We start from the raw sequence: 17,650 nt of genomic DNA on the forward strand, positions 1-17,650 counted from the left end.
TCCCAGACAACCAGCCCAACTCACCACAATACATGCACGCCCGGCCACCAAAGGCAACCTGACACCCCTCTCCTGCATGCTCGTTAACTGCCGCTCAGCCACCCGACACGCAACTGAAATATCTGAAACCCTCCTCAGTGAATCCATTGACTTCGCCTTCCTTCCTGGCTTAATGACCACTGATCGGCCATCCTTGACCTACTCACCCCTCCTGACTGCTCCATCATTAGGAAGGACAGACCTGACAAAATCGGAGGCGGCCTAGCTATTATTTACAAAAGTGAACTACAACTCTCCTGTGTCAAAAACTCTGATCACCTGAGCTGATGAGCTGTTGTCAAGCTCTCACTGAAGCAGGGGAGTAAGATGGCGGCGGGTTGACGCCGGTCATGAGAGCTCTGTCCTCGACCAGGAGTATGCCTGGTGGTTTTTACCGAAGTACCTGCACTCTCATAGGAGCTGTACGAATAACTATTATGCGGTGAGCATGGGAGGTTCTTTTCTTTTCCTTCTTTAATTACTTTTTCACTAATATTTAGTACTTTTTCGTTCCCGCAAATCCCGCCGAGCTGTGCCGAGCCGTGCCGTAAACCTGCTGAGCGGAGAAGTGAGCTAGGACCCCGTGGCTCAATGGGCGTAGACCCTGAGCCCAGCGTTGGACGCAGAGAGGCCGGACATCGAGGTGAGCGAGGAGAGTTTGGCATAGTAAGCCGGTCGAGTGTCTGGCGCAGGATCCAGGGAGCAGCGGCGAGAGTCTACCCTCGAAGACGCGGGACCTTGGCAGTGAGCAGGTATCGTCCCTGGGTTGGAGAGGCGGGATAGAGAATTGCCGGGCATTTGAAGTGTTGCTTCTACATACAGGGGATTTGAAGAAAGGCAGTATCTTACACTCGGAGGCTGTTACAAGTTATTGATATTGACACAGGCTTCCACCGATATATCCACAGGTCTCAAGGGGATGGACATTGATAATGGTATAACTACCAAGACTATTCAGACCCCCTTAGAAGCCCTGAAAGAACTTCTTCCACAACAAGGGAGTCAAAGGGAGGGTAAAAGTAATCTAGAGATTAAAGAAACATCACGTCCAGTTATAAGAAGTAGATATCTCCTTCGCTCCCTTCCAGAGAGGGAACATCCACAGTCTGCATCTAATCAAGCTCATGGTTTGCCTCCAGTCCCTCGGACTCCGCGGCAAAAAAAAAGAGAAAGGAGGGAGAGGAGTAAAATAGAAGAGGTGAAAAAACAGAAAAAAGTCTCGACGGTGCTAAAACCTCCTCCCTCTCTAAAATCGTACTTCAAAATAATGGAGAAAACGGTATCTAGTTTAGATACAGCAGTCAAGCAGGTGACGCCACAGACTGAACCTCAGATATCCACAACTGCCACGACTACTATTGCCGCTACGCCCAGTCCTAGTCCGAGCTCCGCTCTGATGTTGCAAAATAAGTACGTCCCTCTGCTTGAAGAACCAGAGACAGACCTGGGAGATTGTCTCTTCAGTAATGATATGCAGGGTGGTAGCAGGGAGAACTCTAGCCCACAGACATCTGCTGAGCCTTCATCAGGCATTTCACTACAAGCAGCCAGTATTCCTGGCCGGTCCCCATCTGAGGTAACCGATCCTTTTGGGGGGAATAGCCAAAGAACGGAACAGCAACCGCAACAGAAAGCTGAGGATATGGAAGGTTTATTTAGATTCCTACGCGAAGTCCTTCTAGCGAAATTACTACCCAAATTTGAAATCTCTGAAGGAAATCAGAAAGAAATCACTGAGAAGTGTACTAACCTTGAGAGTAAACTGGATGATATCTCCACAAGAACAGAAGTCTTAGAAGGAGAGGTAGCAGTTCTTACGAGAGTCTCACAGGCACATTCAAAAACAATATCTGAATTAAAAGCTCAGAATCAGACTCTGCAGCAGGATATGGAACGTTTGGAGATACATGCAAGACGTAATAACCTGAAATTTCTGAAAATTCCCGAAGGATCTGAAAATGGAGACGTAAAGTCCCTGATATGTAGGTTGCTGAGTGAAGGAATCCTGAAGGACAGACTCGACATCAGTCTCGAGAATGAAATACAGCGGGCACATAGAGATCCTTTTAGACGCCACCCTGATAGGAATGCCCCCAGAAAAATGTTGGTAAATTTTCTCTCATACTCAGTAAAGGAACTGATACTAGGGAGGGCTCTTATCGACCCCACACTTCAAATTGATTCCTCTAAGTATTTAATCCGCTCAGATGTTGGCAGAGTGACAGCGCAGAAGCAGTGGAAGCTGGTGACACGGATGCAGGAATTAAGAGGATTAGGTGCACAGGTTATGATGAAGTTCCCGGCCGCATTGCGAGTTGTATGTAACAATAAAACGTATAACTTTACGTCCCCTCAGGAAGTCAACAGCTTTCTTATAAGCGTGAAAGAAGCCCAGAGATAATTAATCCTATGAGAGGAATAGATATCACAAAACTTTGACGGCAAGAATATAGGGGGCTTAAAACATTCGAGCACAGCTCATATAGATATGTAGATAATACAAGAAATATACGGATGTAAAAAAAAAATTAAAATATATATATATATGTGTGAATAAAGGCGGAAATAAAAAAAGGTATATACGAAAAAAAGGGCACAAAACTTTAAAAAAATATATAAAAAAAATAGGTGTAGGTACATACAATAATTATATTCAGAACCGGAATCCAGGTCGAGGATAGAGCCCCCAAATGGCGATGCAATCGCCAAAGGTAATAAGGGGGGGTTTCTCAAGGGGGGAGGAGGGTGGTGGGGGGGGCTGGGGTGTTAAAGAGAAAAAAAAATCCTCATAAATCAAGAAAAGACGAGATGGGCACAATTCAACTCTTAAATAGAGTAGAAATTGGAGCTAAATTTATAACTGGATACCCTTTCTTTTATGATAAAGATGACATAGATGAAATATGGAGAATAAAATAAAGATAATAAGTTGGAATGTCAACGGATTGAGAGAAAGGTGGAAATTTAACAGAATCTGTGAATTTCTTAATAAGTCTGGGGGTCATATTTTTCTTTTAGAAGAAACCCACCTTGAACAGCAGGAATGTAAGGCAGCCTTTAAAAATCAAAAGTGGATACAGGACCTCTTCTGCTCTGAACAGAGCGGTAATACCACAGGAGTGGCAATAATTATCAAAACTAACAGTGGAATTAGAGTCGAGAAGCACGAAACTGATCATACAGGTAGATGGCTGATTGCATCTCTAGCCATAAAAAACAGAAAGGTAACATGTGCAATATATTACGGACCTAATCAGGACTCTCCACAGGCTCTGATTAGCCTAAAAACTAGCTTTCTTTATTTAAATGCTCCCATTATTTTAGGTGGGGATTTTAATCTGGTATTTGATTCCAGGTTGGACCGCACTTCTAAGGCTGCCTCACCCCCTTTACCTAAATCTGAAAGAGAACTTAAAAATATGATGAGAGATTTCAATTTACTAGATGTCTGGAGGGTTAAGAATCAGAAAAACAGAGATTATCCATTTTACAGCCATAGATACAAACATCATTCACGTATTGATTTCTTCCTTATTGACCAAGGCCTACTTCCTGAGACTGTGTCTACCTCTTATATTCCCGCCATACTATCTGACCATTCTATGGTAGAATTAATAGTTACATTTCCACAAGATACTCAAGTCAGACGGTGGACCTTGGATAGATCCCTGCTATTACAGGAAGAATTAAAAAATGACTTATTGAAGCATATGGCAGAGTACTTTCAGTTCAATAAAGCCTCAGCATCTGATCAAATAATATGGGATGCTTTCAAGTCTTATTTAAGGGGGATATTCACAACTATAATGATACGCAGAAATAAAAATAGGAAGAAGGCAGAGGATGAATCTTTATTTAAAATAAAACAAAAAGAGCAAAAGCTACAGAAAGCCTCCCTAGAACAGCAGACTAACTTAATTTCATACAGAAAGAGTTGGAGAGCCTAAAAGCTAAATACCAGGCTAACCTGGATACAATTATAAAAGAAAGATGAGACGCAAGTAGACTACAGAACTTCTCCTATGGGGAAAAACGTGGTCGTATCTTGGCTTGGAAATCCAGATCCGATCGAGTTAGGAACCAGAGAAGTAGCTTAAAGATACAGAGTACTGGGGATATATCGTTTGACAATGACGAAATCTTGGGTGAAGTTAAAACTTACATGCAGAACTTATACATGGGAAATAACGATGAAACATCAACTGAAGGTGCAGTGCATTGGTTAGAGGGGCTACGCCTTCCACATCTAACTTAGGCAGATAGCCTGTTCTTGGGTTCTATAATTAAAGACGGAGAGATACATGATCAACTGAAAAGAATGGCCAGGGGAAAAGCAGCCGGCCCAGATGGGCTTCCAGTAGAAGCATACCAAACAGGATCACCCATTCTAGTCCCCATCCTTATGTCTTTATTTAATAAAATACATCAAGATGGAGAGCCTATCCCTCCGACATGGTTAGAGGCTACAGTCACATTAGTTCTGAAGCCTAATAAGGACCCCATGAGTGTTGAGTCCTATAGGCCAATCTCGCTGCTAAACACAGACTATAAAATCTTTGCTGGTGTTTTGGCAGCGAGATTGGCCAAAGTAATCAAGTCTGTGATCCACGATGATCAGAGGGGTTTCATGCCTGGCAGGCAGCTAAACGAGCTGACCTTCCAGGCTATTGCGGCTATCGACTTTGCTACAGAGGAAAAAATTCCATTAACTATCGTAGCAATAGACGCCGCTAAGGCCTTCGACCAGGTTAGCTGGCTGTACTTGTGGGAAGCTTTAGCAAAGTTTGGAATTCCAAATAATTTTATAACATCTGTGAAAGCATTATATCTCCATCCCAAGGCCAGGTTCCTTGTCAACAATTCTCTTACAGACTGGGTCCAAATAACACGCGGTACTAGACAGGGATGTCCCCTCTCTCCCCTATTGTTTAACCTATATATAGAGCCCGTAGTAATCCAGTTAAGATCGGATGTTTTAATTAAGCCTTTCCACATGAATGATCTAGATCTAAAATTCGCTCTGTATGTGGATGATCTTTTAATGTGTACTTCCAATCCAGAGCTATCAATCCATTGATTATTCCATCAGGCAGAAGTTTTCGGTGAGGCCTCTGGATATAGAATCAACAAAGAAAAAACAGAGGTCATGCAGTGGAATAAGGAGGACCCACTCCCCGAAACGAAGCCCCGGATGAGATATTTAGGGATACATCTGGTTCAGAACATCTCTGAGACATCCAAAGTAAATTTGGATAGAGTCTACAAGGATATCAGTGGACTCTTGCAACGCTGGTCGGGACTGCCATTGAATATCTTCGGGAGGGTAAACCTAATAAAAATGGTTATTTTGCCAAAGATCACTTACCTCTTTAACTCGATACCCTTGTCATTCAATCCCAAGGATATTACCAAATTACAGGGAAGAATAGGATCCTTTATATGGAACTCTAAATCGCCCAGAATCTCCCTGAAAAAATTAAGAAGAAAAATGAAAACAGGTGCACTTGCTATGCCAGATATTCTCCACTACTGCCATTCTTTCATTTTAAAAACTTGAGACTAATGGCTGATAAAGCTGATACATCTTGCTTGGGTCGACTATTTCAGGCATTATTACATGGTATCCCTCTTGGACAATTTTACAAGAAGGTCAGATTGAAGATTTTGGGCCCAGCCTTGAGAAATTGGGTTTTTGTCAGAAAAAAACTAGGCATCCCTTACTATACACCTCTGGCCCCTATCTTGGATTCCCCGGGAACACCAGAATGCCTCAGAGACCAATTATCTCTTCCCCTTAAAACAGCTGGCATCATGCAGTGGCAGGATCTTTTTGATGGTTCAAAGTTATTGGGGTGGGAACCACTTTTTAGGCTGACAAATGGAACTCTCACCAGGTTCAAATTTTACCAGTTATCTAGCTGGTGGACTACCATTCCTTGGGATTTAACAACTAACCCGAAGTTTGAACTGGTAAAGAAAAAAAGCAGCTGGAAAAAAGAAATATCTTTTTGGTATGAGGCACTAAATGAGAAAGAAGAAGTAACAGAACTAGAACTTAATAAACTGTGGGGAGAAGCGGAAGTTTTGCAATGTGATAATCTACCTGCTCTATGGGGAGATTCCTTTAAATTGCTAAATACAGAGGTGAAATCTGCCCTCTTAAAACAAAATCATCTGTTCACCCTACATAGAGTGTATATATCCCCCGAAAAATTGGTAAAGATCACGAACCTTGAATATTGTTGCCCACGCTGCAAGGCTTCCGCGGCAGACGACTTACATATGTTTGTTGAGTGTCCAAGATTGTCGCTCTTTTGGTCTAAAATTGATGAATTTATAACAGAAGTGTTGGGCGTACATTTTACCATCACCCTCAAAACTTTTCTCTTTGGACTAGGGGAAGAGTACCAGCTCAATGATATGAGGACTAAATGTATATTTTGCATAATGATTCTAGCCAGGCGGGAAATCTGTAAGGGTTGGAAGTCAGAGAATGCTCCCATCTTTGCTGACTGCCTAAAATATATCATATATATTAGTGAATCGGATATAGCATGTGATAGCTCTAGCCTTGTTAAGATCTGGGCGGCCCTAGAGGCCTGGCAGAACGGATGAGAGTATTCCTATGATTTCACCTGGGTACTGTTGGCGCTTGGTCTCCAACCCAACCAAGGGTCTTCCAGCTTAAAGGGTATGGAGTGGACCTAGCAAACAGCTAAACCTAGAGGGGTTTTCTCTTTCCTCACCTATTTTGGACTGAATCCTTTGGATGGAATCCTTGAGGCCGGTACATCGCAATATGGAGAGGAGGAGATACCCTATCTAAGAATACCCATCATTGGTTTATGAGGAATAAAAAAAAATATATTAAAAAAAAACTCTGATCACCTAACCTTTGAATATCTTGCCGCTGAACTCACTCTACATTGTTCTCCCCAAATTCGCCTACATAACAACTACCACCCTAGGGGTGACCCACTTCCCTTTGCTGAGGAAAAATCCGACCTTCTGTCTCAATTCTCTCTCTCCAACTCGAAAAACCTCTTTCTAGGAGACTTTAACATCCACTGGAGCAATGCTGTTGAACCCACAGTCACCCATCTCACCAATCTACTTGAGATCAATGGCCTTGTTCAACTTTGCCACTCGCCTACTCACTCCAAAGATGCCACTCTCTATACCATCATGTCCAATAATGACCTGGCTTCCGTCTCCATCATCATTCCCATTGACTGGTCTGACCATCACCTCATCCTGTTCAAGATCGAATCAACTCCCCTCCTCCCCCCTATTAAAATCACATATCCATGAAATGGACCAGAAACCTCAATCAAATCCTTCTTGGCGAACTCGAGTCTAAGTTCCAAACCCAACTTTGCCTCACCCCGCTCTCCCATGACGCAAATGAACTCACTGAAATTTTCACCAAGACCGCCAGGGAGGTCATGGACCGCCGAGCCCCTCCCAACCTAAAAAAGCAAAGAAGCATTCCATCCAAAACTTGGTTTAACTCTGACCTCCACAACGAAAGGTGATCATTGAGTCTGTCTGAAAGATCTTGGCGAGAACACCCCTCCCTTGACAACCTTGTCCGCTTCCGGACCACTAGATCTACCTATAAAAAACAGATCTTCAAGGAAAAGGCCACCTTTTTCCGAACACAACTCGAACGTGCCAAAAACAGGCCCAGAGAACTATTTAACATTGTTGCAACCAAACATCCATAGCCCCCCTTAAACTTACTGCCTCAACTAATAAATGTGAGGAAATTGCCAACTTTTTCTCTGATAAAATCACCAAAATCAATCTCTCCTTCCATCTAACTGAGATCCTAGCCAATTTCTCTTCTGTCACTTACTCCAAACTAAATGATCCTCCCGTCCCGACTCTGACTCTGTAGCCCTCCAAGCTCCATCTCACCACTCCCCCTCCTAAATGTATCCTTCCCCCCTGCAACTGAAAAACAATGCATCTTGGACTAACTTCCACCCCATGACAGAGCTCAAAGAATTTAACGTCATCACCAAACTTCAGCAGTCCTCACACACCAAAGACCCACTCCCCTATAGCCTTATCTAGAATCTCAACCACATTATTGCCAAGTACTGGTCCAATATCATCAACACAATCTCCTCCACAGGCTGCGTCCCAGACTCACTTCAACTCTGGCAAATCACACCTATCCCTAATAATCCCACTGCAGACCTGAATGACCTGAACAACCTTCGCCCTATATCTAACCTACCACTCCTCTCCAAGCCCTGGAAAAATGTGCCTTGCTTCAATTATATAAACACATTAACAACTTCAACCTGCTAGACCCCTTGCAATTCGGCTTCAGAAAAGGCTGCAGCACTGAAACCGCCATGCTAAACATAATCGATGACAACCACTTGACAACGGTGAATCCTGCCTACTCACGGCGTCCTCCAAGGCTCTATTATCCCCCCCTCTCTCTTTAACCTCTTTATGGAACCTCTTAACCACATTCTGAAACAAGCTGGAATCAACTACCACCGATAATGTTGACGACACCCAACTTTATTATACGATTTGGTCCCACTCTGATGTGCTTCCTCTTAACCATACCTTAAACAAAATCCAACACTGGTTCAACTCCAATCATCTCAAATTTAATCCTAAGAAAACTGAACTCATCCTCTTCTCACCTAAAAACAACCGACTCCCCAGCTAAGCCTGGATCTCTGACCTTAATGCTCTCAACTGCTCGCTCTCTTAGTCGAATTCAGTGAAATCACTACGTATTACCGTTGAGAAAATCTTACCCTTAACAACCACATAAAAAAATTCGACTAAAGAAGCACTCTTCACTCTCCGTCACCTGAAGGAAATCAAACCCTTCATCCATTCCGAAGACTTCAAATGGGTTCTCCAATCGCTGGTACTCTTTAAAATTGACTATGGTAATGCCATCCTCACAGGAACCCCCAAAATCCACCTAGCCCCTCTGAGATCTGTGCTCAACCTTGCAGCCAGGCTCCTAACTGACTTTATACTAGGGGTGGGCGGAATTTGCCAAATTCACTTTTGCGAAAATGTCAAAAATCTCCGCAAACACGCTGAAATATCGCAAAGACGCAGAAGTTTTTTTTCCCTGCCTGTTCGCGATATTTTCTGCGTGATGCCGTTGAAAAATGTCTCGCCAACTTGCCCCATGCGGTCTCCACCTTGTTTTCACTTGTCCCGCTCGCTCGCAATGCTTATTCCCTGTCCGGGGTCTCGGATGACGTGTTCACTATCGCAAACTCACGCGCGACCGGCTACCAACAATCCAACATAGGAAAACTCATCAGCAAACGCAGGGACGCTACCGCTCTCGCGAGAACATATTTTTAAAGCGCGAGCAAAAAAAAACTTCTGTGTCACGGCAGATTGCAAAAGTTTTGACATTTTGGCTATCTCTGCGGAACGCGAAAATGTCAAATTATCGCAATTTCCGCAAGCGTAACGAAATTTAATGCCCAGGCCTACTTTAAACATTTTGTTCACATCTCCCAGCCCTGAAGGCTCTTAATTAGCTACCCGTTGAAAGTAGATCCTCCTACAAGACAGCAAGCATCAAACATGAAGCCCTGCACCACAATGCCCCGATGTACTTCAAAAATAAACTAAAAAAAGCGGGTGAATACAGAACGATGAGGAGCACTAATACTTTCCTCCTAGCTCCCACCTTATTCAAAAAGAGAACCACTCAATCTCGCGCCTTCTCTGGAAACGCACCCATTGTCTGGAATGCCCTCCCAAAGGAACTGCTTTGCAACCCTTCCTACCTTGACTTCAAAAAAGACCTTAAACTACACCTCCTCTGCAAATACTGGGTCCCCTAATTCAGACTACGTACCTTCTCTGTCCCCACCCGCCTCCCCTTCTCTCTCCCCTATCTCTTCTCCACCCCTCTCCCTCCCCCTTGTACCCTCAACCCCCCTCCCTCCACCCTCATACTCCTCGTCCCCTTCCCTCCTTCCTCTCAACACCCCACCCTGTTGACCAATCCCCCTTTCTACCCCAATCATGGTTTCCTCCCGCATATCCGTCCCAAATTCCTGCCTCACTTACAGCTCTGCCCAGAATCCTGTTCCCACTGCAGCCACTGTATATATAAATGTATCTGTTTTAGCTGTATATCTATTTATTAGTCTTCAATTGGAGTGTTTGTATTTTACTTATAGTTATATTGTACCCTAGAACTTTTTCTGTAATTCTTGTCTTTGCACATTGAACTGGAGTGTTGTTTTTTATCACTGTTATACTGTGCCCTTGAACAACTCATTTAATCCTGCCTTTGCCCTTGTAGAGCGCTCTGATATCCACAGATCTAGCCAGCACTATATAAAACCTTTCAAATAAATAAAATAAACAAATATATACAATTAGTAGCTTTAAATTGTGTCAAAAGAATTATTATAATAATTCAAGATTAGGTTGTACTCTGTGTGGAGCTGATGAAGGGAAATTTATAGAAGGTCTCATATAATTGTTAGATATGATATTTAGTAAAGTAACCAATGCCAGCCTTTCTTAGGACCAACAGTGTGTCTTGCCTGAAACCCTTTAAGAAAATAGTGTGTGTTCAGAGGCTCTAATTAAAAACTAGGGAGTAACAACACATGTATCAGGGGGTGTTCTCATGTAAGGTTACAAGAAGAGACAAGGCAGTACTAAGGGGGGTTACTAAGCCTATTGACCAATGAAAGGCCACCATTTACAAAGGACAGGGACTGGAGCCAATTAAAAAGATGGGCGGAAAGTTGATGGAGCTTTATACACTATCCTGAAAACAGCATGTCTCGAAGAGATATCACAAGCACTGCCTAGGCGAGACCTAAAAAGTTCAACCATGTGTCACTACACAAGCGCATAGGCTTCTATCTTGGAATGGATTTTCTTTCATATAGAACCCCATTTTAGCATTGTTGGTCATGAATGTGCATGCATTTCAACACATGCGTTAACATGCCATACGCAAAAAGCAATGGCAAACCGTACAGGTTGACATGCTTATCTCAGGTTATACACACAAGGTAGCTTACTCATTTAAGCTCCATTGACATCTCTGTGCATAGTCATACATACATGGTGGTCACCAGACAAGGACGGAGAATATGTTGACATGGGACTGCTCGGAGGGTAAGATCATGCACAATATAGTCGTTGGTGTATCAGTAAGATGCACATAGTATTACAGTCACACCACAATATTTTTTTCATTTTATTCTGTATTTTTTTGTAAATGCTTATCAATGCACACGTTTAAATACAGGGGGCCTTACAGTGGTAATTGAGTCACATAGGACACTTCTGTAATAAGCGTACTACCTTGATAAGGTTTATTTTCGAAATGGCATTTGCTGTTAGGAATGTGCTTTTACAATTCGGAACACTGTGTGACAAACATCAGTTTCATCTTCTCGAATAGTGATGACTTAGAGAGGCCTATCGGAGATTCAAACCGCATAGCGGAGACCGCGTGCGGCTTTGCAAAGACGAGCACCCAGAGGAAAGCGGCCAGACTAAGTGAAGCAAGTTGAAGATTAGCACTCGTTTACACTGGAGGGATGGAGCGATTTTCTTGGCGAGATCACTGATTATGCACATGTACTCTTTCAGGCAGCACGAATAGCATATCCTAAAATCTTTGTTTAGACGGGCATAATGCATCATCTACATTGTGGCAGTACTTGTGAAGTAAGTGTCTGGGCAGATTAAATTATGCTTGACGTTTTTCTCTCGGAATGAGGGATGAGATTGTAGACTAACATCCATATCGGTCTTATTTGATCATTTCCACAGTACAGATCATTGAGGTTGATTTCTTTCCGGGTATGTGATTTTCTATCTGCGGATGGCACACAGGGCAAGGTGGTGAAACTGGTTTCAGTGCGCTCTGGTACATACGCTTTTGGTGACATGGTATGCACATAAATATGATTAAGAGGTCGGGACAGAGATTACAATGGATAACTTTAAAAAACTTTTTTGATACAAAAACATCACACATGGTGGTGGAACTGACCTAGATGTACCAACATGAATGTTAAGCATGCAGCAATTTTTTGGTGAGGGGTACATAGCTGAGAAGTGCCTAAACCCTTCTATTGATTTATTGTAGATAATATGGTAAAACTTATGTATCGATTGTTTATTGCAGAGTTCCCCTGGCGTAGGTTTTCCCTAAATGCATTGGGAACACGCCAAAGAAGGAAGCAAAACTTCATGTCAAATGCATTATGTCTAGAGGAAAATAAAATGTTGCACAATACAGATGACATATAAAAAGTGTTGATATGTACATGGTTTCTATGGTTGTTAACAGCATGAAACACATCGTTGCAATGCATATATATGGATTCATGAACTATTGTTAAATTGGTTAAAAAAATATTTTTTTAAATATGTAATTTGTGAGTAAAATTGACTCAAACAGCATTGCAACACATGGGTGTAAGTAGTGCACCGTGTTACATGTGACAAGATCTGTACACATTGATTTGTAGATAATTTTAACCCTGACAGGAGCTGGGTCAGGACCCAAGATAGCACTGAAGGATAGATTACTCTCATAAACGTCTTTTTCTCAAAAAGGAAAAAGTAAAACAGGTGTGCAGGCTATACCTATAGATAGTAAAGCCTACAGGTAGCCATTTAGAGCGGAGCCCTATTGACTAGGCCAATGCTTCTACTGTTTTGTGGGTGAGAAGATGGCCACCCCTAGCAGGGAGACTTACCTCATTCAAAAACTCATGCAGGCTTTATGTCCGCGTTGGTACCAGAATATGAAGTTTTAGATGTCACTCTACACAAATATTGTAACAAAAATATCGAAAAGGTAGGTGCATATTTGTTTACTATACCTAACACCACATATATGTACTTTGATGCAGGGCAAATTCTAGGGGCTAAAAACTCTGCTAAGGAGCTCTTCTGTATCTATAAGTCATTGACTACTATTGACTCGTCTGTAGACCCGAAGAGTTGTTCGACCGAAACATGTGATCGCATCGCCAACTACTTCTCCACCAAAGTCGAGAAAATCTGCTCGACCTTCCCCAACCCTCTCTCCATGGGGACTGAGCTTGAAGTAACATCAGATGGCATGGAGATCTTGGGGCTCCTCACAAATTTCACCACTCCTCCTCCTGAGGAGCTAGTCAGGATATGTCTTTCAGTAAAATCTGGCTCCCCTTTGGACCCGGTGTCTCCTAAGCGGCTGGGGGACAGTCTGGGAGTCCTGCCAGCTATTTTGACACAGAATGTAGGACTCCTCGAATAGTTTCATATAAATGTTAGCGTTGCAAGGAGCTGCCGAATTTCCCATGGCAGTGCCATTCAATTGTAGTATCCATTTGTCCAATACAGTGAAGTAACTATGGTACAGTGTGAACATGGTGAGTTGCGTGATTTTGAATGAACTTAAGCATACTGAACTCATCATGTGTACAGTGGACGTATGTTCACTTTATACCTCCATTCCCCACGACGGAGGAATTGAAGCGATTGAACAAGTGTTGGCTGCATCTGACTTAGACCCGGATCTTAAAGTTTTTCTAATGCAACTCACCATGTTCACACTGTACCATAGTTACTTCACTGTATTGGACAAATGGATACTACAATTGAATGGCACTGCCATGGGAAATTCGGCAGCTCCTTGCTACGCTAACATTTATATGAAACTATTCGAGGAGTCCTACATTCTGTGTCAAAATATCTGGCTACAACATGGTAAACTGTATCTCCGATACATAGACGATGTGTTTTTGTTGTGGAGTGGTTCAGTTGACACCCTTGTTAACTTTCTAGAATCATGGAACACCTTTAACGAGAGAATCCAATTTACCTGGGAACATAGTGACAGATGTGTCCATTACCTGGACGTGGAGATTCACAGAGAACCAGATGAGTGGTTCACTACAATCTTCCGGAAACCCACTGACAGGAATTCCACACTACATTACCAAAGTTTTCAACGTATAGGTCTGAAGAACAACCTACCTTACGCTCAACTTCTACGTGTGAAACGCATTGTTTCTAATGAACAGGAAAGCAAGAAGCAAATGAAAATCACCTTGGAGAGACTTAAGGCTCGGGGGTATCCTACCCCTATCCTGGATTTGGCAGTTGAAAGAACTGAAAAGATTGATAGGATTGAACTCCTTAAACCTAAACTGAAGAAACATACTGACCGCATGGTTGTGGTCTCCAAATACTCGAAGATATCCAACAACTTTCAACACATCATTCGTAAGCATTGGCCCATTCTCTCCATGGAACCTGATTTTCAAGGTTTGTTCAATCAACCTCCCATGTTTGCATTCACTCGAGGCAGAAATGTGAAAGAAATCCTAAGTCAACCTAGCACAACTACCACCCCCCTATCCTACACGGGACTCAAACCCTGCTACAACTGCAGTAATTGCAACAATTGCATCCTGGGCAACACGACTAACCATCCCATGAAAGGACACACGATTAAACTGCATGTTAACGCCACCTGCAACAGCAGTAATGTTATATACATGTTGAAATGCCTGTGTGGCAAATGTTACATTGGACACACTGAGAGAAAGATTTGTGTTAGAATTCTTGAACATAAAAGTAATATTCGTACTCACAACCAGAAATCCAGTGTGGCTACCCATTTCAACGACAACAGACACAGTGTGGCGCAATTGAAATTTCAAATATTGGAACAAGTAAAGGTTACCCTGAACAATAAGAACACCCTCTTAAAAAGAGAGAACTATTAGATCCGATTCATGTCCACCATGGTGCCCCATGGGCTCAATGACCGGATGGAATATCTATGCTATCTGTAATAGATATTCTCTGTGCAGTCACTGGTGGCCTTCATTCTTTATTTTCGTTTATTTTATTTATGTTTTTCTTATTTTTCTTTCTATCTGAATCTATATTTCCTTCTTTCCATGTGGTTTCTATCCTGTTTCATCATGGCGGCATGTTTTTCTGCCTCCTCTTGACCGTCTGTTTCTATCCTTATTGCTAGTCCTCTTTTCATTTCGCCTTCACCCTCACGCTATTAATCTGTGGATCAGCGGCTCTTCCGACTGACCTTTTCCTCTGCGGTTCCCCACGGAATTCGAACCACTGTGCTCGTTTGTAAGTACCTGATTTGGGACTACACCAGACTTTTAATATAGCATGCAGCTTTTGTGAACCGGTGTTATTGATTTCTCTTAACCTTCACTGTAACAAGTGCACGTATCCAACGCTACACGTATTTTTGCACTTTCCCGGCACATAGTTACTCTTCCCATTTCTTCTGAGTACCGCACGTTTATATCGGTGATTATGCTTTCCGCTTTTCATATGTTGCACGATTACCATATGCACACTGCTTTGGGTGTTGTTACTTCGGTTGAAGTTTTGGTTGTTGGTCATTTTTTCACCTCAGCATCTTTCTTTCTGGCATTATTCTTTGAGCACCCTCTACTATGTATTTGCGTGATATTATACAGACATGTATTTGAATAGTTTTTATTTGGATTGTTTTGTAGAGTAATCCCCTGAGGAAGGGCTGCATCGGGATGTGTGATCATCGTTAAAAACTGTTTCCAATGAAGGATACACGTTATTGATAATGTTTTACTTTGATCGATGATTCAACACCTTTAAACCTTTGGTTGAATAAAAACCTGAACTTTGGATGAACTTTTTTGGTATTTTCTACCTGGCGATTTACATTTTGATTGATGGAATTAGACCAATTGGTCCTCTACGTTGTGCTCAGAGTCGCTTTCTCCTTGTTGAGAAAGCAAAGCATTAGTTTCTACCACCAATGCAGCAATATGTGCTACATTGTATTACCCCTGATTTATCAAGCCATGCAGGGCCATGCAAAGTAGCCTTGCGTGCCTTGATAAATCACATTTTTGGGTTTGCCTTGATAATAAGGTCCTTGGATTATAGTGCTGATCCAATACATGGTGCCAGGATTGAACCACCCGACCAGTGCAGTAAGATGGCCCAGATGATCCACCAGTCTGGAAAAAAGGCTACTGAATCATTTAATCACTAGCAGGAAACTTGCTTCCTGATGTGGAGTCGCAGCCAGGTCCCCAACGAACTACTGAGCATGCATGTCATGATGGAGATAGCCCAAAACTTGTCACCAACGGCCAGTTGCCAACCACCTCTTCCTTGGTAAATGTCCAAAGAATAGCTGGCTGAGGAACCTGTGGCCTGATGTAAGGTTGTATTGAATCACCAGGAACCCTTGTGAGTGTAGGTCACTGTGGAGACGGTGTAAGGGACGAGCCTGAGGACTGCTGGTGCAGGCTTTCTGCTGATCCTGGGTTACAGTTATAGTTACAACTGCAGGACACATCTCACCCTGCTCTGTCAAGGTGAGGGTCCACTCCTGAGCCATTGGGGATTGATGGAATCCAAGAGAGGGGAATTGCTGTATCTTTAGGAGATTTAGAATTCCTGCTTTTTAATGGAATGAAAAACGGTTTATTCTGGCTTGGCTGCAGACTGCATGTAGATGAAGTAGGCATTGACCTGATGGTGTTGGATGCGCTTGAATAGCTGACAGAAATGATTTAAAGGTGATGTACAGATTATGTTATTGGAGCATGATGAAGAGCCTCCAGCTCAGCCATCTATTTTGTGTTGGTTCTGAGGGCTCAATGCAGGGAACTGGTAAGAGCAAAAGATTCTCTGAAACGTCTGTCCGATCCTGAGCACCCTTCATTTGTGTACAAGGGAGAGAACAAGGGAGGAGATCTGGAGGCGCTAGGGGGCGCACAGCAGAATGGCTGCCTGAACCACAGCTCCGCCGGGCGATCACCATCTAAGTGATCGGATGCCGCCCTCACCCCACTAATCCACTCTCCGAGACCATCAAACACCGGGGGAAGATGAGGTGCGTCGGCGGTAGAGGTGTATCTCAACCAACACTCCGGTAACATTAACTTTTGGCCGTGTCTGATGTGGAGGGCGATCGCTTGCCTGACAATATGGCCGCCATCAAGCTGCGGACCCCTGACATGCGAGGTGCCTCGGCTTAAAATCGGCCTCTTGAACTAACTTCGGCACACGGGGGTGAGGATCGGCGCCCAGGGACCGTGTGTATGTATGGCTTTGCCCTTCACCCCCGTCTACGACCAAAGGGCTGTGCAGGCGCCTGGACCCGAGTGCCTGACAATATGGCGGCGAGAGACTCCGGAGTGCCGAGATAGCCGCCTTCGCGCCAAAACACGCAGACACTGCTGAACTGGACTGGGGGCTCAAGGGGGATCACCGTCTAACTGCGGACCGCGGTACACACACAAGTGCTGACTGCCCTGGCCAGAGTTACGGTCGCCGCCTGCACTGCCGCTTTGGCGCGAGTCCGGCCGGACAGACTGCGCGCTCCAACGTCGGAGGGTCACACACAGTGAGAGGCGATCCCGCATCCTGCTGCATACTGCGGGGCCCCAGACAGAGGTGCAGGCGATCGTTGACAGCGTCACAGCGGACTGGGGTGGGATGGCACCGACTATGTCCCCCCCTTGAGAATCGCGCTGTCTGATGAGGAGCGCCTAGACGAAAGGACAGTATCACGCAAGACTGCTTACTATCTGTACCG

This window comes from Lissotriton helveticus, chromosome 4_2 (assembly GCF_964261635.1).
Source record: "Lissotriton helveticus chromosome 4_2, aLisHel1.1, whole genome shotgun sequence".
NCBI classification, from domain to species: domain Eukaryota; kingdom Metazoa; phylum Chordata; class Amphibia; order Caudata; family Salamandridae; genus Lissotriton; species Lissotriton helveticus.